Consider the following 16,974-nt stretch of genomic DNA (forward strand, 5'->3'; position numbering starts at 1 on the left):
GTGCAAAAGCTTTGAAGTTTCATTAGGTCCCATGTGTTTATTTTTGTTTTTATTTCCATTTCTCTAGGAGGTGGGTCCAAAAGGATCTTGCTGTGATTTATGCCATAGAGTGTTCTGCCAATGTTTTCCTCTAAGAGTTTGATAGTTTCTGGCCTTACATTTAGGTCTTTAATCCATTTTGAGCTTATTTTGTGTATGGTGTTAGGGAGTGATCTTATCTCATACTTTTACATGAACCTGTCCAGTTTTCCCATCACCACTTATTGAAGAGGATATCCTTTCTCCACTGTACATTGCTGCCTCCTTTGTCAAAGATAAGGTGACCATATGTGCGTGGGTTTATCTCTGGGCTTTCTATCCTGTTCCATTGATCTCTATTTGTGTTTTTCTGCCAGTACCATACTGTCTCGATTACTGTAGCTTGGTAGTAAAGTCTGAAGTCAGGGAGCCTGATAACTCCAGCTCCATTTTTCGTTCTCAAGATTGCTTTGGCTCTTTGGGGTCTTTTGTGTTTCCATGCAAATTGTGAAAGTTTTCGTTCTACTTCTGTGAAAAATGCCAGTGGTAGTTTGATAGGGATTGCATTGAATCTGTAGATTGCTTTGGGTAGGAGAGTCAGTATCACAATGTTGATTCTTCCAATCCAAGAACATGGTATATCTCTCCATGTATTCATATCATCTTTCATCAGTGTCTTATAATTTTCTGCATACAGGTCTTTTGTCTCCTTAGGTAGGTTTATTCCTAGATATTTTATTCTTTTTGTTGCAGTGGTAAATGGGAGTGTTTTCTTGATTTCACTTTCAGATTTTTCATCATTAGTATATAGGAATGCCAGAGTTTTCTGTGCATTAATTTTGTATCCTGCTACTTTACCAAATTCGTTGATTAGCTCTAGTAGTTTTCTGGTAGCATCTTTAGGATTCTCTATGTATAGTATCATGTCATCTGCAAAGAGTGACAGATTTACTTCTTTTCTGATTTGGATTCCTTTTATTTCCTTTTCTTCTCTGATTGCTGTGGCCATAACTTCCAAAACTAAGTTGAATAAGAGTGGTGAGAGTGGGCAACCTTGTCTTATTCCTGATCTTAGTGGAAATGCTTTCAATTTTTCACCATTGAGGACGATGTTGATGTGGGTTTATCCTTTATTGCCTTAAATATGTTGAGGAAAGTCCCCTTTATGCCTAGTTTCTGTAGGGTTTTTATCATAAACGGGTGTTGAATTTTGTCAAAAGCTTTCTCTGAATCTATTGAGTTGATAATATGGTTTTTCTCCTTCAATTTGTTAATATGGAGTATCAGGTTGATTGATTTGCATATATTGAAGATTCCTTGCATTCCTGGAATAAACCCCACTTGATCATGGTGTGTGATCCTTTTAATGTGCTGTCGGATTCTGTTTGCTAGTATTTTGTTGAGGATTTTTGCATCTATGTTCATCAGTGATATTGGACTGTAGTTTTCTTTCTTTGTGACATCTTTGGTTTTGGTATCAAGGTGATGGTGGCCTCATAGAATGAGTTTGAGAGTGTTCCTCCCTCTGCTATATTTTGGAAGAGTTTGAGGATAGGTGTTACCTCTTCCTAAATGTTTGATAGAATTCACCTGTGAGGCCATCTGGTCCTGGACCTTTGTTTGTTGGAAGATTTTTAATCACAGTTTCAATTTTAGTGCTTGTGATTGTTCTGTTCATATTTTCTATCTCTTCCTGATTCAGTCTTGGCAGGTTGTGCATTTCTAAGAATGTGTCCATTTCTTCCAGGTTGTCCATTTTATTGGCATAGAGTTGCTTGTAGTAATCTCTCATGATCTTTTGTATTTCTGCAGTGTCAGTTGTTACTTCTCCTTTTTCATTTCTAATTCTATTGATTTGAGTCTTCTCCCTTTTTTTCTTGATGAGTCTGGCTAATGGTTTATTAATTTTATTTATCTTCTCAAAGAACCAGCTTTTAGTTTTATTGATCTTTGATATCGTTTCCTTCATTGCTCTTTAATTTATTTCTTATCTAATTTTTTTTTCACTACATGGGCCTCTCACTGCTGTGGCCTCTCCCATTGTGGAGCACAGGCTCCAGACATGCAGGCTCAGTGGGCATGGCTCACGGACCTAGCCACTCTGTGGCATGTGGGATCTTCCCGGACGGGGGCATGAACCCTTGTCCCCTGCATCTGCAGGCGGACTCTCAACCACAGCGCCACTAGGGAAGACCTGATCCGATTTTTATGATTTCCTTCCGTCTGCTAACTTTGTTTTATTTTTGTTTTTCTTTCTCTAATTGCTTTAGGTGCAAGGTTAGGTTGTTTATTCGAGATGTTTCCTGTTTCTTAAGGTAGGATTGTACTGCTATAAACTTCCCTCATAGAACTGCTTTTGGTGCATCCCATAGGTTTTGGGTCATCGTGTTTCCATTGTCATTTTTTTTCTAGGTATTTTTTTAATTTCCTCTTTGATTTATTCAGTGATCACTTTGTTATTAAGTAGTGTATTGTTTAGCCTCCATGTGTTTGTATTTTTTACAGATCTTTTTCTGTAATTGATATCTTGTCTCATAACATTGTGGTTGGAAGATACTTGATACAATCTCAATTTTTTTAAATTTACCAAGGCTTGATTTGTGACCCAAGATATGCTCTATCCTGGACAATGTCCCATGAGCATTTGAGAAAAAAGTGTATTCTGTTGTTTTGGAATGGAATGTCATATAAATATCAATGAAGTCCATATTGTTTAATGTATCATTTAAAGCTTGTGTTTCCTTATTTATTTTCATTTTGCATGATCTGTCCATTGGTGAAAGTGGGGTTTTAAAGTCCCCTACTCTGAATGTGTTATTGATGATTTCCCCTTTTATGGCTGCTAGTATTTGCCTTATGTATTGAGGTGCTCTGATGTTGGGTATATAAATATTTACAATTGTTATATGTTCTTCTTAGATCGATCCCTTGATCATTATGTAGTGTCCTTCTTTGTCTGTTCTGATAATCTTTATTTTAAAGTCTATTTTTTCTGATATGAGAATTGCTACTCCAGCTTTCTTTTGCTTTCCTTTTGCATGGAATATCTTTTCCATCCCCTTACTTTCAGTCTGTATGTGTCTCTAGGTCTGAAATTGACTTCTTGTAGACAGCATATATGTGTGTCTTGTTTTTGTATCCATTCAGCCCATCTGTGTCTTTTGGTGGGAGCATGTAGTCCATTTACATTTAAGGTAATTATCTATATGTATGTTCATATTCCCATTTTTTTAATTGTTTTCAGTTCATTATTGTAGGTCTTTTCCTTCTCTTGTGTTTCTTGCCTAGAAAAGTTCCTTTAACATATGTTGTATAGCTGGTTTGGTGGTGCTGAACTCTCTCAGCTTTTGCTTGTCTGTAAACGTTTTAATTTCTCCATCAAATCTGAATGAGATCCTTGCTGGGTAGAGTAATCTTGGTTGTAGGTTTTTCACCTTCATCACTTTAAATATGTCCTGCCAGTCCCTTCTGGCTTGCAGAGTTTCTGCTGAAAGATCAGCTGTTAACCTGATGGGGATTCCCTTGTGTGTTATTTGTTGTTTTTCCCTTGCTGCTTTTAATATGTTTTCTTTGTATTTATTTTTTGACAGTTTGATTAATATGTGTCTTGGTATATTTCTCCTTGGATTTATCCTTTATGGGACTCTCTGTGCTTCCTGGACTTGATTAACTATTTCCTTTCCCATATAGGGATGTTTTCAACTCTAATCTCTTCAAATATTTTCTCAGTCCCTTTCTTTTTCTCTTCTTCTTCTGGAACCCCTATAATTCGAATGTTGGTGCATTTAATGTTGTCCCAGAGGTCTCTGAGACTGTCCTCAGTTCTTTTCATTCTTTTTTCTTTCTTCTGCTCTGCAGTAGTTATTTCCACTATTTTATATTCCAGGTCACTTATCCGTTCTTCTGCCTCAGTTACTCTGCTATTGGTCCCCTGTAGAGTATTTTTAGTTTCATTTATTGTGTTGTTCATCGTTGCTTGTTTCATCTTTATTTCTTCTAGGTCCTTGTTAACTGTTTCTTGCATTTTGTCTATTCTATTTCCAAGATATTGGATCATCTTGCTGGCATTATTCTGAATTCTTTCTCAGGTAGACTGTCTATTTCCTCTTCATTTGTTAGGTCTGGTGGGTTTTTATCTTACTCCTTCATCTGCTCTGTGTTTTTCTGTCTTCTCATTTTGCTTGTCTTACTGTGTTTGGGGTCTCATTTTTGCAGGCTGCATGTTCGTAGTTCTCATTGTTTTTGGTGTCTGTCCCCAGTGGCTATAGTTGGTTCTGTGGGTTGTGTAGGCTTTCTGGTGGATGGGACTAGTGCCTGTCTTCTGGTGGATGAGCCTGGCTCTTGTCTTTTTTCAGGGCATGTCCATGTCTAGTGGTGTGTTTTGGGGTGTCTGTGGACTTATTATTATTTTAGGCAGCCTCTCTGCTATTGGGTGTGGTTGTGTTCCTGTCTTGTTAGTTGTTTGACATAGGGTGTCCAGCACTTTAGCTTGCTGGTCGTTGAGTGAAGCTGGGTGCTGGTGTTGAGATGGAGATATCTGGGAGATTTTCACCATTTGATATTATGTGGAGCTGGGAGGTCTCTTGTGGACCAGTGTCCTTAAGTTTACTCTCCCACCTCAGAGGCACAGCACTGACTTCTGACTGCAGCACCAAAAACCTTTCATCCACATGGCTCAGAATAAAAGGGAGAAAAAGTAGAAAGAAAGAATTAGTAGAAGTAGAAAAAAGAAAGAAAGAAAGAAAGAAAGGAGGGAGGGAGGAATGGATGGAGGGAGGTAGGAAGCAGGGAAGGAAGAAAAAAAGAAAGAAAGAAAGAAGATAAAGTAAGATAAAATATAATAAAGTTATTAAAATAAAAAATAATTATAAAGAAAAAAAATCAAAAAAATAAAAAAGACATAGAGAATCCAGGACCAATTGTGGAAGCAAAGCTATACAGACAAAATCTCATACAGAAGCATACACATACACACTCACTAAAAGAGGAAAAGGGGCTAAAATCATAAATCTTGCTCTCAAAGTGCACCTTCTCATTTTGTGATGATTCATTGTCTAATGGAGGGAAGGAAGGAAGGAAAGAAAAAGAAAGAAAGAAGGAAAGAAAGAAAGAAAGAAAGAAAGAAGATAAAGTAAAATAAAATAAGATAAAATAAAATAAAGTCATTAATATAAAAAATAATTATTAAGAAAAAAGTTTTAAAAAATGGACAGATAGAACCCTAGGACTAATGGTGGAAGCAAAGCTGTACAGACAAAATCTCACACAGATGCATACACATACACACTCAGAAAAAGAGGAAAAGGAGAAAAGGTCTTAAGTCTTGCTCTCAAAGTCCACCTCCTCAATTTGGGATGATTCATTGCCTATTCATGTATTCCACAGATGCAGGGTACATCAAGTTGATTGTTGAGCTTTAATCCGCTGCTTCTGAGGCTGCTGGGAGAGATTTCCCTTTCTCTTCTTTGTTCTCACAGCTCCCGGGGCTCAGCTTTGGATTTGGTCCCGCCTCTGCATTTAGGTCGCCGGAGGGCTTCTGTTCTTTGCTCAGCCAGGACGGAGTTAAAGGAGCAGCCTCTTCGGGGACTCTGGCTCACTCAGGCCGGGGAGAGGGAGGGGTACGGATTGCAGGGTGAGCCTGCAGCAGCAGAGAATGGCGTGACATTGCACCAGCCTGAGGTGCACCGTGCGTTTTCCTGGGGAAGTTGTCCCTGGATCCTGGGACCCTGGAAGTGGCAGGCTGCACAGCCTCCCCGGAAGGGGGCTGTGGATAGTGACCTGTGCTCACACACAGGCTTCTTGTTGATGGCAGCAGCAGCCTTAGTGTCTCATGCCCATCTCTGTGGTCTGCACTTTTAGCCGCGGCTCGCACCCATCTCTGGAGCTCCTTTAAGCAGCGTTCTTAATCCCCTCTCCTTGCGCACCAGGAAACAAAGAGGGAAGAGAAAGTCTTTTGCCTCTTTGGCAGGTCCAGACTTTTCCCCAGTCTCCCTCCCAGCTAGCCGTGGCACACCAGCCCCCTGCAGGCTGTGTTCACACTTCCAACCCCAGTCCTCTCCCTGCGCTCTGACTGAAGCCTGAGCCTCAGCTCCCAGCCCTGCTCACCCTGGCGGGTGAGCAGACAAGCCTCTTGGGCTGGTGAGTGCCAGTTGGCACCGATACTCTGTGCGGGAATCTCTCCACTTTGCCCTCTGCATCCCTGTTGCTCTGCTTTCCTCCAGGGCTCCGAAACTTTCCCCCTCCGCCACCCGCAGTCTCCGCCCGTGAAGGGGCTTCCTAGTGTGTGGAAACCTTTCCTCCTTCACGGCTCCCTCCCACTGGTGCAGGTCCTGTCCCTATCCTTTGGTCTCTGTTTATTCTTTTTTCTTTTGCCCTACCCAGGTACGTGGGGAGTTTCTTGCCTTTTGGGAGGTCTGAGGTCTTCTGCCAGCGTTCAGTAGGTGTTCTGTAGGAGTTGTTCCACGTGTAGATGTATTTCTGGTGTATCTGTGGGGAGGAAGGTGATCTCCACGTCTTACTCTTCTGCATCTCCCCCTTGTCCTGAGCTGCTTGTATATTGGAAATTAAGTCTTTGTTTGTCACATCATTTGCAAATATTTTCTTTCATTCCATAGTTGTCTTTTCATTTGTTGATGGTTTCCTCTGCTGTGCAAAGCTTTTAAATTTGATTAGGTTCATTTGCTTTTATTTCTTTTGTTTTGGGAGACTGATCTAAGAAAATATTGCTAAGATTTATACCCATGAATGTTTTGACTATGTTCTCTTTTAGTAGTTTTATGACATCATGTCCTACATTTAAGTCTTGAAGCCATTTTGAGTTTATTTTTGTGTATGGTGTGAGGGAGTGTTCTAATTGCTTTGATTTACATGTAGCTGTTCAGCTTTCCCAAAACCACTTGCTTGAAGAGACTGTCTTTTCTCCACTGTATATTCTTGCTTTCTTTGTCAAAGATTAATTGACCTTAGGTGTATGGGTTTATTTCTGGGCTCTCTATTCTATTCCATTGATCTACATGTCTCTTTTTGTGCCAAAACCATTGTGTTTTGATTACTGTAGCTTTGTAATATTGTCTGAAGTCTGGAAGAGTTATGCCTCCAGCTTTGTCTTTTTCCTAATTATTGCTTTGGCAATTCTGGGTCTTTTGTTTTTCCACATAAATTTTAGGATTATTTGTTCTACTGCTGTGAAAAATGTCATGGGTATTTTGATAGGGATCACATTAACTATGTAAATTCCTTTGGATATTATGGCCATTTTAACAATATTAATTCTTCCAATCCAAGAGCATGGGATATTTTTTCCATATCTTTGAATCATCTTCAATTTACTTTATCAATATTTTATAGTTTTCAGTGTACATGTCTTTCACCTCTTTGGTTAAGTTTATTTCTAGGTATTTTTTGACTCAATTTTAAATGAGATTTTTGTTTTATCCTGTAAATAAGCACTCTTAAAGGTATCTCACTGAACTTATAACATGTTGCAGGATGGGAAATGGTATGGAAATTTCTCCTAAAGCTCAGAGAAAGAATCCCTGGAGGAATGACTCTCAATTAGTGAAAAAAAATCCAGAAACTGAGGATCTGATAGTAAATTTTTTAAATAATTTGAAGCTGAGAGTTTTTGAAACTCAAAACCCTCATCAATCCTACTTGTCAGCAGGTTATTTCCTCTGTGGTATTATTGAAAATGCTTCAGGAAGCCCTATGTAAAGAATAACCCTCCCCCAGTTCTCATGAACTGAAAATTCCATTATCAGAGTTTTATTACTTAGATATTTAACTACAAATGCTGGGAAGAAAAGTAACTCTGTTATTGTTACTTATGACCATCATTAAATGATGGGCCTTATGATACCCTATAATTTTGAAATTCTGTAATTGTATTATTAGACCTTAGTAGAAACAAAAGTGTCAGGGGATAAGTTTTGATTGTAAAAAGAAGGGGTCTGGGTTCCCAAGAAACACAGTATGTGCAAGGTAGAAAGAATACAAAAACAACTTTTTCAACTTTACATTTTACCTAGGGCCAAACCCTTCCCTGATGCACTGAATCATTCAAGTACCAGGAATCCCAGAAACAAGGCCATAGTATAAAGAAAAAACTTTAACCCTCAAACTTGATGTTGATTTCAAAAGATTCACTTAAAAAATAGCTGCAAATACAAATCCAAGATTAACTTTTAAAAATGTCAGAAAAAAATGCTTAAATAATTACTACAGTCAGTTTTGGAAATGTCAGCTTTGATACCAAGTGAATAAGGGAAATATAAAGACAAATCAGAAATTTTTAAATGTCTCAAGCTTATTCCCTCAGAATAAGGTATTTTACCCCTCATTACTAAGGTTGTTTCTGACCTCAATTTAATTTAGCAGTGAGGATGATTCTCCTGATCCCTGAAGAATTATCTTGAACTCTATCAGACCTCATTTTCTTCCCCTAAATCAGCTTTATTTCCTCTGGCACATTAGACATCCATCAACTGTGAACTTGAGCTAGTCACTGCTTCTTCAGAGATGAAGTTCTAACCTCTCCCCCACCTCTATCTCATACCTGACCAATTGAGAGGGGGATAATTAAATGGCATTTACGCCTTTAAAAAATAAAATATTTCCAAGTGTCTCCAGTTTCAGTTTCCCTCTCTCTTTCTCAAGTATCCATTACTTTATATTAATTTGGTGGAATGTAGCAGTGAGGTCATTTATTAAGGATGGCACAGTAACTAGTCCTATAATGTGCTTTAGTGACTATTGCAGAATTCTTCAATAATTTTTATAAGTCTGGACAAACAAGATGAAAAGAAATGCCTAGAGCAGGTGCGTGCTTAACAGTGACTTATTACTCTAGTGATGCACAGTTTATGGCAACTCAATGCACAGCGTGATTTCATCTCCAAGTAATATTATTATGAAACTGCTATCATTCTGTCATGAATAATTGATCTTCATACTATTCGGGAAAAAACAACAGATGTGATAAACAATGCAATGATGTGACAAAGAGAGAGTTTATAGTTTATTATTTTATTTTACTGCCTATTATTTCACCATTTGTGAATATGCCATAGGCACCATCACACAATTACTGTATGAGTGTGTAAACTGCATGACAAGATTATAATTAAGTGATTTAGCCCTGACTTTGTAATGACCCCTCTGGGTGTTGTGGGAAAAACTCTTTCTAAGAGAATGCACAGACAAGTGATGGCTCTTGTTGGGGAACTGTACAATTAGCAGAGTTTCTTTTTGGTCCGTCTCCCCTTCTATTTCAACTTTCTTCTCACAGTTGATGTCCTATGTGCCCCAAGAGACCATTCACCTGTGCAACCATTAGTCCAGCTCAAAGCTCTGACTGCAGGGATTCCACTCAACCATCCTCACCAACTGTGGTTCCTTATTTAAAATTTACTCTTCTTTCTGGCAATCAATCAAAATCTTATTATCTCTCCTTGTTTTATTGTTAGCTCTTAGGAGGAAAGTAATACTATTAAAATAAACCCAATTAAAACCAGCATCATGATGGCTGATAACGTTCTGCTGACATAGATAATTTAAATAATTTTTTTCGAGAAAATAAATTTGAAATGTGACAAAGACCCTGTCAGGTTTCATTAATCTACCTAAGCTACACATTTCTGATGTCTGTTGAAAATCATACCTTCCATTAGGATACTTTTCTCTTCTAGAGGTCTTGGCAAAGGATGGACATTTTTTTAAAAGATTCAGGAAGAAATTATGAAAAGAAGTGTTCCTAAATTTTTGAATATATGATTCAATAGGAAGTAGGAAGAAGTTTTTCTAGATAAAATTCTAGAAACCAATGTTAAGGAAAGTAGAATGTAAAATAAGAAAATAAAAGTAAGTAAATTTAAAAAGGGAAGGTCGGGGGAGATGCAGAGAAGAAAGAAAAAAAGGAAAAGAAGAGAACTCTCAGTAGATGTCTGGCAGGGCACAAAAGGGACAAATTTACTCATAAAGTGGACTCTAAGAACATTCTAAATTTCAGCTATGAGAACTGGCTCCATTCTCTAGGATTCACATCTTAAAACTTCCCTAGTATTCAATAGTCATTCAGCCAATCTCAATGTGGTGCCTATAATATGTCAAGCATTCTTTTATGTACTGAGTTGGCAGCAATAAAGAAAAGTAAAATAGAAAGCCTAGCCCTCAGATAGCATGTATTCTAGTGGGAGAGACAAATAACTAAGATAAAGAACTAAAATATTTCCCATCCAGTCATTAAACAAATAAACAAGCAAATAACGTCTTGGATGGGAATTCTAGTATCCAGTTGCTACAATATGTTATCTAAAATGTCCAGTTCTTAACAAAAAATTATATAATATCCAAACAAACAGAAAACTATGACCCATACATTGGAAAAAAGTAGGCAATGGAAACTGCCAATGAGAGTGACCAGACGTTTGATTAAACAGGAAGAGACATCAAAGTAGACACTATAAATATGTTTAAAGAACTAAAGGAAACCATGGTTAAAGAAGTAAAGGGGAGACATTAAGATGACTGAGGAGTAAGAAGTGCAGATCACCATTCTCCTCACAAATATATCAGAAATACATCTACATGTGGAACAACTCCAACAGAACACCTACTGAATGCTGGCAGAACTTCAGACTTCCCAAAAGGCAAGAAATTCCCCATGTACCTAAGTAGGGCAGAAGAAAAAACAGAGACGAAAGAATAGGGACAGGACCTGCACATCTGGGAGGAAGCTGTGAAGGAGGAAAAGTTTCCACACACTAGGAAACCCCTTCACTGGTGGAGACAGGGTGTGACGGGGAGAAGCTTGGGAGTCACACAGAAGAGCGCAGCAACAGGCGTGCAGAAGGCAAAGTGGAGAGATTCCTGCAGAGAAGACCACTGCCGACCAACACTCACCAGCCTGAGAGGCTTGTCTGCTCACCTGCCAGGGCAGTGGGGGCTGGGAGTTGAGGCTTGAGCTTCGGAGGTGAAATCCCAGGGAGAGGACTGGGGTTGGCTGTGTGAACATAGCCTGAAGGGGGCAATTGTGCCATAGCTAGCCAGGATGGAGTCCGGGAAAAAGTCTGGAACTGCCTAAGAGGCAAGAGACCATTGTTTTGGTGTGCATGAGGAGAGGGGATTCACAGCATTGCCTAAATGAGTTCCAGAGAAGGGCACAAGCCACGGCTATCAGCACAGACACGAGAGACGGGCATGAAATGCTAAGACTGCTGCTGCAGCCACCAAGAAGCTTGTGTGGAAGCACAGGTCACTATCCACACCACCCCTCCTGGGAGCCTGTGCAGACCACGAGTGCCAGGGTCCCATGATCCAGGGAATACTTCCCTGGGAGAACACATGGCATGCCTCAGGCTATTGCAATGTCATGCCAGCTTCTGCTACCACAGGCTCGCCCCACATTCTGTACCCCTCTTTTCCCCGACCTGAGTGAGCCAGAGCCCACTAATCACCTGCTAGTTTAACCCTGTCCTGTCTGAGCAAAGAACAGATGCCCTCAGGTGACCTACACACAGAGGCAGTTTCAAATCCAAAGCTGAACCCCAGGAGTTGTGTGAACAAAGAAGAGGAAGGAAAATTTCTCCCAGCAGCTTCAGGAGCAGCAGATTAAATCTCCACAATCAACTAGATGTACCCTGCATCTCTGGAATACCTGAATAGACAAAAAGTCATCCAAAAATTGAAGTGGTGGAATTTGGAAGCACATGTAGACTTGGAGTTTGCTTTCTGCATTTAATTTGTTTCTGGTTTTATGTTTATCTTAGTTTAGTATTTACAGTTTATTATCATTGGTGGATTTCTTAACTGATTTGGTTGCTCCCTTCCTTTTTCTTTTCCATATATAAATATACATATATTTTTACTTTTTCTCTTTTTATGAGTGTGTATGTGTATTCTTCTTCATATGAGTTTGTCGGTATAGCTTTGTTTTTATCATTTGTCCTAGGGTTCTGTCTGTCCGTTTTGGGGTTTTATTAGTACAGTACTTAATGCTTGTTATAATTGGTGGATTAGTTTTTGGTTTGGTTGATCTCTCCTTTCTTTGTTTCTTTTTTTTCCTTTTTTTATTACTTTAAAATTATTTTTTTAATTTTAAGAATTAAAAAAATTCTAATAACTTTATTTTATTTATTTCTTCTTTCCTTTTTTCTCTGTTTTCTTCTAAGCTGTGTGGTTGAGAGGGCCTTGATGTTCTGGCTGGCTGTCAGGACTGTGCTTCTGAGGTGGGAGAGCTGAGTTCAGGACACTGGTCCACTGGAGACCTCCCAGCTCCACATAGTATCAAATGGCAAAAGCTCTCCCAGAGATCTCCATCTCAATGCTAAGACCCAGCCCCACTCAATGACCAGCAAGATAGAGTCCAGGACACCCTATGCCAAACAAATAGTGAGACAGGAAGACCACCATGCCCATTAGCAGAGAGGCTGCACAAAATCATAATAAGGTAACAGGTACCATAAAACACACCACTGGATGCGGTCCTGCCACCAGAAAGACAAGATACGTCCTCATCCATCAGAGCACAGGCACAAGGCCCCTCCATCAGGAAGCCTACAGAACTCACTGAACCAACCTTAGACACTGGAGGCAGACACCAAAAACAACAGGAACTACAAACCTGAAACCTGTTGAAAGGAGACCCCAAACACAGTAAGTTAAGCAAAATGAGAAGACAGAAACACACAGCAGATGAAGGAGTAAGGTAAAAAAACATCAGACTAAACAAATGAAGAGGAAATAGGCAGTCTATCTGAAACAGAATTCAGAGTAATGATAGTAAAGATATCCAAAAACTTGGAAACAAAATGGAGAAAATACAAGAAACATTTAACAAGGACCTAGAAGAGCTAAAGAGCAAACAAACAATAATGAAAAACACAATAAATGAAGTTAAAAATTATCTAGAAGGAATCAATAGTAGAATAACTGAGGCAAAAGAACGGATAAGTGACCTGGAAGATAAAATAGTGGACATAACTACCAAAGAGCAGAATAAAGGAAAAAGAATAAAAAGAATTGAGGACAGTCTCAGAGAACTCTGAGACAACATTAAACACACCAATATTCAAATTATAGGGCTCCCAGAGAAGTAAAGAAAAAGAAAGGAATGGAGAATGTATTTGAAGAGATTATAGTTGAAAAACTTCCCTAAAATGGGAAAGGAAATAGTCAATCAAGTCCAGGAAGCACAGAGAGTCCAATACAGGATAATTCCAAGGAGAAACATGCCAATACACATATTAATCAAAATATTAAAAATTAATACACATAAAAAATATTAAAATCAACAAGGGAAAAACAATAAATAACACACAAGGGAATCCCCACATGGTTAACAGCTGAAGTTTCAGCAGAAACTCTGCAAGCCAGAAGGGAGTAGCAGGACATATTTAAAGTGATGAAAGGGAAAAACCTACAACCAAGATTACTCTACACAGCAAGGATCTCTATCAGATTCGATGCAGAAATTGAAACCTTTAGAGAAGCAAAAGCTAAAAGAATTCAGCACCACCAAACCAGCATTACAACAGATGCTAAAGGGAATTCTCTAGGCAAGAAACACAAGAGAAGGAAAAGGCCTACAATAACAAACCCAAAACAATAAAGAAAATGGTAATAGAAACACAGATATCAATATTACCTTAAACGAAAATGGATTAAAAGCTCCAATCAAACAACAGAGACTAAGTGGATGGATACAAAAACTAGACTTGTATATATGCTGTGTACAAGTGACCTTTTTCAGACCTAGGGACACATACACACTGAAGGTGAGGGGATGGAAAAAGATACTCCATGCAAAAGGAAATCAAAAGAAAGCTGGAGAAACAATTTTCATGTCAGACAAATAGACTTTAAAATAAAGACTATTAGAAGAGACAAAGAAGAACACTATATAATGATCAAGGGATCAATCCAAGAAGAAGATATAACAATTGTAAATATTTATGCACCCAACATAGGAGCACCACAAAGTGTAAGGGAAAGGCTAACAGCCATAAAAGAGGAAATCGACAGTAACACAATCATAGTAGGGGACTTCTTTAACAGCCCACTCTCACCAATGGACAGAACATCCAAAATGAAAATGAATAAGAAAACACAAGCTTTAAATGATACATTAAACAAGCTGGATGTAATTGATATTTATAGTACATTAAATCCAAAAACAACAGAATACACTTTCTTCTCCAGGGTTCATGGAACATTCTCCAGGATAGATCATATTTTGGATCACAAATCAAGCCTTGGTAAATTTAAGAACATTAAAATTATATCAAATATCTTTTCCAACCACAACCCTATGAGACTAGATATCAATTACAGGAAAAAAAATCTGTAAAAAATAAAAACACATGGAGGCTAAACAATATGCTATTAAATAACCAGGTGATCACTGAAGAAATCAAACAGGAAATCAAAAATTACCTAGAAACAAATGACAGTGAAAGCATGATGATCCAAAATCTATTGGATGCAGCAAAAGCAGTTCTAAGAGGGAAGTTTATAGCAATACAATCCTAACTCAAGAAACAAGAAACATCTCAAATAAACAACCTAACCTTGCACCTAAAGGAATTAGAGAAAGAAGAACAAAAAAAAACCCCAAAGTTAGAAGAAGGAAAGAAATCATAAAGATTAAATCAGAAATAAATGAAAAAGAAATGAAGGAAACAATAGCAAATATCAATACATCTGAAAGCTAGTTCTTGGAGAAGATAAATAAAATTGATAAACCATTAGCCAGACTCATCAAGAAAAGAAGGGAGAAGACCTAAATCAGTAGAATTAGAAACGAAAAATGAGAAGTACCAACTGACACTGCAGAAATACAAAGGATCATGAGAGATTACTACAAGCAGCTATATGCCAATAAAATGGACAACCTGGAAGAAATGGACAAATTCTTAGAAAAGCACAACCTTCCAAGACTGAACCAGGAAGAAATAGAAAATATAAACAGACCAATCACAAGTACTGAAATTGAGACTGTGATTAAAAATCTTCCAACAGACAAATTTTCTGGACCAGATGGCTTCACAGGCAAATTCTATCAAACATTTAGAGAAGAGCTAACACCTATCCTTCTCAAACCCTTCCAAAATATAGTAGAAGGAGGAACACTCCCAAACTCATTCTATGAGGCTACCATCACCCTGATACCAAAACCACACAAAGATGTCACAAAGAGAGAAAACCACAGGCCAATATCACTGATGAATATAGATTCAAAACTACTCAACAAAATACTAGCAAACAGAATCCAATAGCACATTAAAAGGATCATATACCATGATCAAGTGGGGTTTCTCCCAGGAATGCAAGGATTCTTCAATCTTTGCAAATCAAACAATATGATAAACCATATTAACAAATTGAAGGTGAAAATCCATATGATCAATCTCAATAGATGCAGAAAAAGATTTCAACAAAATTCAATACCCATTTGTAATTTAAAAAAAAAACTTCAGAAAGCAGGCATAGAGTGAACTTACCTAAACATAAAGAAGCCATATATGACAAACCCACAGCCAACATCATTCTCAGTGGTGAAAAACTGAAACCGTTCCCTCTAAGATCAGGAACAAGACAAGGTTGTCCACTCTCACCACTATTATTCAACACAGTATTGGAAGTTTTAGCCACAGCAATCAGAGAAGAAAAAGAAGTAAAAGGAATCCAAATCAGAAAAGAAGAAGTAAGATGTCACTGTTTGCAGATGACATTATACTATATAGAGAATCCTAAAAATGCAACCAGAAAACTACTAGAGCTAATCACCCAATTTGGTAAAGTAGCAGGATACAAAATTAATGTACTGAAATCTCTTGCATTCCTATACACTATAGATGAAAAATCTGAAAGAGAAATTAAGGAAACATTCCCATTGGTAAACAAAAAGAATAAAATAGCTAGGAATAAACCTATCTAAGGAGACAAAAAGTTGTATGCAGAAAACGCTGACACTGTTGAAGGAAATTTAAGATGCTACAAACAGATGGAGAGGTATACCATGTTCTTGGATAGGAAGAATCAACATTGTGAAAATGACTATATTACCCAAAGCAATCTCCAGATTCAATATAATCCCTATCAAACTACCAATGGCATTTTTCACAGAATTAGGACAAAAACTTTCACAATTTGTATGGAACGCAAAAGACCCCGAAGAGCCAAAGCAATCTTGAAAAAGAAAAACGGAGCTGGTGGAATCAGGATCCCAGACTTCAGACTATACTACAAAGCTTCAATAATTAAGACAGTATGGAAGTGGCACAAAAACAGAAATATAGATCAATGGAACAGGATAGAAAGCCCAGAGATAAACCCATGCACATATGGTCACTTTATTTTTGATAAAGGAGACAAGAATATAGAATAGAGAAAAGACAGCCTCTTCAATAAGTGCTGCTGGGAAAACTGGACAGCTACATGTAAAAGAATGAAATTAGAACACTCCCTAACACCATACAGAAAAATAAACTTAAAATTGGTTAAAGAGCTAAATGTAAAGCCAGACACTAAATCACTCTTAGAGGAAAACATAGGCAGAAAACTCTATGACGTAAATCACCACAAGATCCTTTTTGACCCACCTCTTAGAGAAATGGAAGTAAAAACAAAAAATAAACAAATGGCTCCTAATGAAACTTCAAAGCTTTTGCACAGCAAAGGAAACCATAAAAAAGACGAAAAGACAACCCTCAGAATGGGAGAAAATATTTGCAAACGAGATAACTGACAAATGATTAATCTCAAAAATTTACAAGCAGCCTATGCACCTCAATATCAAACGAACAAACAAATTGGGCAGAAGACCTAAATAGACATTTCTCCAAAGAAGATATACATATCACCAACAAACACATGAAAAGATGCTCAACATCACTAATCATTAGAGAAATTCAAATCAAAACTGCAATGAGGTATCTCCTCACACCGGTCAGAATGGCC

The sequence above is a fragment of the Mesoplodon densirostris genome, chromosome 15, assembly GCF_025265405.1.
Source record: "Mesoplodon densirostris isolate mMesDen1 chromosome 15, mMesDen1 primary haplotype, whole genome shotgun sequence".
Classification (NCBI taxonomy): domain Eukaryota; kingdom Metazoa; phylum Chordata; class Mammalia; order Artiodactyla; family Ziphiidae; genus Mesoplodon; species Mesoplodon densirostris.